Below are 5,764 nucleotides of genomic sequence, written 5' to 3' on the forward strand. Positions count from 1 at the left end.
ATAAACCTGAGGATCAAGGAGTAATTGAACCAGTGACAGCATCACTATGGGCTTCACCGTTGATTATTTTAAAGAAATCGTCAGGCCAACTGCGACTGTGCGTGAATTTTAAAGCCGCCGTCAGTCTTCAACTTGTTGTTGCAACATTTGAAATTGAAATCTGTGGTAAGATCTTATGGCACCAAACTGCTGAGATCATGGGTCCCTAAGCTTACAAATTACTTGATCTATCTTAAACTAACTTATATATACTAAGATGGTATCTGTTCTTTCGGACATGTCCGAAAGAACGGATATCATCTTAGAATACATATAGTTAAGGCTCACAGGCCACTTGACCATCTTCTTCTTCTGTGCGAATGCATAAACAGTGCCCGAACTCTTACGGGAATCGGCAACGCGCGGCGAGTAATGAGTATAATGCGCGGGGGCACTACCAATGTAGTGCGGGACAATACGTTGAGAATGTGGGTTTCGCGGGAGTCGTGCCAGAGATAAATCCCTGCAGTCGCGCTATCCTCTGTGTCCTCGGTGGCTCAGATGGATAGAGCGTCTGCCATGTAAGCAGGAGATCCCGGGTTCGAGTCCCGGTCGGGGCACTCATTTTCATCTGTCGCCCCGTTGACGTATGTCAACGCCTGTAAGCAGCTAAGAGTGTTAATTTCATTGTAATTAAACTAGCTTACGCTAAGGACGACACACACACCTATGCCCAAGAGAGGAGTCGAACCTCCGATGGAGGGAGCCGCGCAGACCGGACAATACGTCCAAGACCGCGCGTCTACACCGTGCGGCCCATTGCAACATTTCCTTTGCCACGTCCAGAAGACTTGTATCAGAAATTTTGTCCAGGCCAAAATTTTTCTAAGTTAGATTTGCCAGATGCGTATCTTCAAATTCCTGTGGATGAAGAATCCCAGAAGATTCTCGTCCTGAATACCCATTTAGGTCTCTACAAATTTAAGAGACTTCCATTCGGATGTGCTTCTTCCCTGGCACTATTTCAGCAGTACTTACAGACTCTTTGTGCGTCGATTCCTTCGGTGTGTAATTACCTAGATGACATCGTTGTGTCTGGTTCTACGCAGCGTGAAAGTTTCCATAATTTGAGACAGTTATTTGAAGTGCTGCGTGAGAATGGACTTAGACTCAATAGGGACAAGTGTAATATTTTTTCTGAACAATTATCCTACTTGGGACACGTAATAAACTCTCAAGGCATCCATCCCAGTCCGGATCATATAAGAGCAATATGAGAGCTACCAGCACCCGAGACAGTTAAAGAATTACAATTCGTCCTTGGAAAACTCAATTATTATCACAAGTTTCCGCCTAACGCATCATCTCTTGCAGCACCAGTACATCGACTACGTCGAAAGAACGTTCCGTTCCTTTGGTCGCCTGAATGCGAACGTGCCTTTCAGCAGCTTAAATAAAAATTGTTCAAATGGCTCTGAGCACTATGCGACTTAACTTCTGAGGTCATCAGTTGCCTAGAACTAATTAAACCTAACTGCACTAAGGACATCACACACATCCATGCCCGAGGCAGGATTCGAACCTGCGACCCTAGCGGTCGCTCGGCTCCAGACTGTAGCGCCTACAACCGCACGGCCACTCCGGCCGGCTCAGCAACTTAAATCTGCGTTGTTATCTAGTACATGTCTTATGCCCTTCGATCCTACAAAACCTCTTGTCCCCATGGTTGACGCTTCAGATTTCGTGATCGGAGCTGTTCTTGCTCACAAATTCGGTTTGTGCGATCGCCCGATAGCATTTGCATCGAAGCTACTGTCCTCTGCGCAGCGTAACTACTCGCATCTCGAGCTCTAGCTCTAGCTTTGATTTTTGGAGTTACAAAACTCCACGACTTCTTATATGATCGCAAGGTTACAGTTCTCAACGACCATAAGCCTTTGACGTCCTTGTTTCAGCCGTTAACGCCCGTGCCTCCACGTACGGCTGAAAAATTTATTCGTTGGTCACAATTTTTGTCGCAGCACCGTTTCGACATCATGTATTGACCTACTGCCCAACACGGTAACGCCGGTGCGTTATCCCGATTGCCATTAACAGGAGAAACGCTGTTCGACTCTTCCGAACAGGCTTGTGTGTTAATAGATGTGCAAAATGATAATGATGTGGAAAGTTTTCCTGTTGACCTTCGTCGTACAGCCACAGCAACACCTAACGACACAGTATTAAGTGTTGTTTTGCGTTATGTCACTACACAATGGCCATTGTCTAATAATCGGATTGACAATCCGTTGGTTCGTCGTTTTTTCGTGCACAGACAACGACATTTTGTCCAACTTGGTGTCATCTTCCTCCGCATGGAGAACGATCAGTCTCGTGTTGTGGTTCCACGTTCTTTGAAGTCACCTGTGCTACTTTTGCACCAAGGTCATAGGGGTATCGTACGGACAAAACAGTTAGCTCGCCGTCACTGTACCTGGTTTGGAATTGATGCTGACATAACCAAGAATTGTTCTTCTTGTTCTGTGTGTGCAGAAAACCAATCCGCACCACCGCAGAAAGCTTTCTCTGGGCCTAAGGCGACATTGCCACGGAATTGCTTACACTTAGATTTCGCTGGTACTTTTGGGACGCACGATGGTTAATTCTTGTTGATTCTTTTAGCGGCTTTCTATTTGTTGTTCGCATGTTATTAACGACATCGTATGCTACCATCAAAGCCTTGTCTTCTATTATTTTTTGCATAGAAGCATTGCCACAAGTCATTGTAACCGACAATGGACCTCAATTTGTGTCTGCAGACCTCGACACCTTTTGTGAATATAATGGTATTCAGCATTTAACTTCAGCACCATTCTCTCCTCAATCGAACGGAGCCGCTGAGAGATTCGTTCGGACGTTTAGGTCACTAATGTCTAAATTGCGCGTCTCTCATTCTCATGAGGACGCTCTTTTGTTCATTTCATCGTCGCACCGGTCGCAGCCCCGCGGTGGTGTTTCGCCGGCTGAATTGATGCATGGTCGTCCTCACAGAACTCGGATGAATTTGTTGCATCCTCCGCACCGCTTTTCGTTGCCATGGCAGACCCAAAATTTCTGACCGGATGATATTGTCTATTTTCAACATTTCCGCGGCAATCTCCTATGGTTGAAAGGGCGCGTTCTCGGCCTCTCTATGACTGGCATATCAGGTCCGTCTGGTGAAGTCCGCAGGCATCAGAATCAGGTGCACCTCTTTCGTCGTGTGGTCTCTGCCACTTGCCCTACGTTTACAGTGTCGGCGCCCACGGGGCTGCTCCGGCGGGGACTTGTTCCTTGCTCTCCTCACCCCTGGGTGCCAGCGCCCGTAGCTTCGCCTTTGCCACACGAAGACGGTCCAGCGTGGACGCCGGAGTTACCCACAGTAAGGACCGTATGGACCAAGTGGTTTCGACTGTGAGAGTGCACAGTTGACTTCCGATTACGACGCTGTCCCTCGCCGTAGAACAGTCTGTAGTTCCGAGTTTCCTGTCCTTGTGGCCTGTCGGGTGCCCCGACCCGATGGAGGTCGGCCCTTTGGTTCCTTCCATAGTTGTAGAAGCGCAGACATCTCAATTTCATATGCAGCCTGGAGTAGGTTTCCAGGTGTTTCCTGTCTCCCCTCGGTCTGAATGGCAGGCTGCGGGCGGGCATGCCTCGCCAGCAGTCAGACTCCCCACCTGCTCAACTACGTCAGCATGGGGTCCTCCACCAGGCGGTCGTAAGCCATATTCAATGGCCGTTCAAAGATTTGGCTGGAGGGATATGGTATCAACGTTTGAGACCACACTTGTTAGCGGTTGCAGTTATCGACCGCTGTCCATACTAGTATCGCTGGACCCACAAGTCGAGACTAGCGCCGCTAGAGCTGCTCCATGGCTTGCAACAAGTCTCTAGCCTGCGCTCGGTCACTCTTGCTCGGGTCGTCAAGTAGGAAAGTAGTATAGCCTTCAGCTGATAGGAAGCTACCTCTAACAAAGCGCTTAGTTAAAGTATGGCCTATGTGATGCCTCTATAGCTCTCTGTTTGTAATTATATTCCTCCTGACTATGAAGACTCCTGTACCACCAGTTAAGCATAATACATTATTTTTTAAAAACGACTTCTCATTATTTTAATCGTTGTAGACCCGGACCATGCAGCCAGCTCCTTATCTACTTCACTGACAAACCTCCTGTATATGCAAAGAAGAGATCTGTATGTTTTCATTTAGCATTGGCCACCAGTCATTCACACTGGCGACGATTCGTTTGTCGTCATCATAACAGTTAAAAGAACAAATTAAATATCCAGTTTACACAGGTGTTATTAAGAGATATAATGAAAAGTGTATTACAGCTCACTTTGATGACGATTTATTATATGCTGATGATGCTTATGGTGGTGATGATGATGGTGCTGGGGATTAGAGTCATCTTCTAATATTTTACTTTTTCACATGTCTAATACATTTTTTCCATATAAATGGAGCAGCTTCAAGAACAAACAATCAAATATAAAATTTTGGATATATTGTAATATCGGGAAGTCAACTGACAATCTTACTTCACAGATATATGCAAAAGACACATATAGAACGACGTGGAGACAATGTGTAAATGAATATCATATCAAAATTACAACAATTATAGAATTCCTTGCGTATGTGGAAAAACATTTCTAAATATTGTTATAAAAATCATTTGCAACGAATTTTAAGAGAAGAACATTCTGAAATATTATTATCAATGAAAATGAAGATAAACAAGAAACCAATAAAATGGGAAAGAAATGTAATGCTTGTCAAGAGATGAAAAAACAAGATTGTTTCTATGTTAATCCATCACATAATAATAAACATAATTATAAATGTAGAAAATGTACTTTAGAAAATATGAAAAATGATAATGTAAAATTACATAGAACTTAAATATCTCTTAAATAAGAAATATGAAGTCTTTACAATTTCAGTTATTATTTTTTACAAACCTAATAATATAAATAATTTAAGAGGATAGAGTAAATTTAATATAGCCAATCTAACTAGTGTTATTAAAAGACATCAAGTCACAGAAGGTGGAAGTGTTTCGAAACAATTATCTGATCATAAATTTAAAAACGATTATGATGATTTCAAAAAACTAGAACTAATAATGAAATATTAATTCCTACTTATAATTCCTATTTATCCGAGAAATTAAGAGACAGAAGAATAGTTTGTGATTGTGTAGTTGATACTGCATTTGAGAACCATTACAAACTATAAACCTAAAATTATGGCAATTGTAAAAGATAATCTAAAAATACATCATAGATTGAAAATACTTTAAGACTTTTTTCAGAGTAACAAATGCAGACAAGCATAAATATTAATTCATTTCAGTTCTAGACAGAAAACTTTAAGTCAAAAAAGAAAGAGAGACAATAAAAAAGTTTAAAACTGGTAAACAAAATATTTTATCAAGAATGGGTGATTATCAAGCATGTAGGTCAAGATGAACATCAAACAGAATTATTGATTTACACCTAGGAATTAACAGATATACTCTATTGAGAGGACCATTTTACACTGAATTAGCAGATAAAACAAAAAGGTTTTATTAATGTAAAAAATACAGATCAGAACTGTTTTCTGTGGGCTACAAAATCTATTTCATATCCTGTAGATAAAATTCAAAAAGTTTCGAAACAGAACTGTAGGTTTTGATCTTTATCAGAACTTTGAAAGTTTTGGGTTTCTGTAGTGTTTGATCATATTCCAGAAATTAAAAATAAAGTTGAAGCATCTATC

The 5,764-nt window shown here is 42.1% G+C and overlaps 1 non-coding gene across 1 annotated transcript; it reads left to right on the plus strand.

Moving 5' to 3' along the window:
• Nucleotides 1-525: 525 nt before the first annotated feature.
• On the plus strand, nucleotides 526-599 carry Trnat-ugu. The gene has a single exon. It is a non-coding gene; the product is annotated as a tRNA-Thr (tRNA).
• Nucleotides 600-5,764: the final 5,165 nt, after the last annotated feature.

The sequence above is a fragment of the Schistocerca americana genome, chromosome X, assembly GCF_021461395.2.
Source record: "Schistocerca americana isolate TAMUIC-IGC-003095 chromosome X, iqSchAmer2.1, whole genome shotgun sequence".
Lineage (NCBI taxonomy): Eukaryota > Metazoa > Arthropoda > Insecta > Orthoptera > Acrididae > Schistocerca > Schistocerca americana.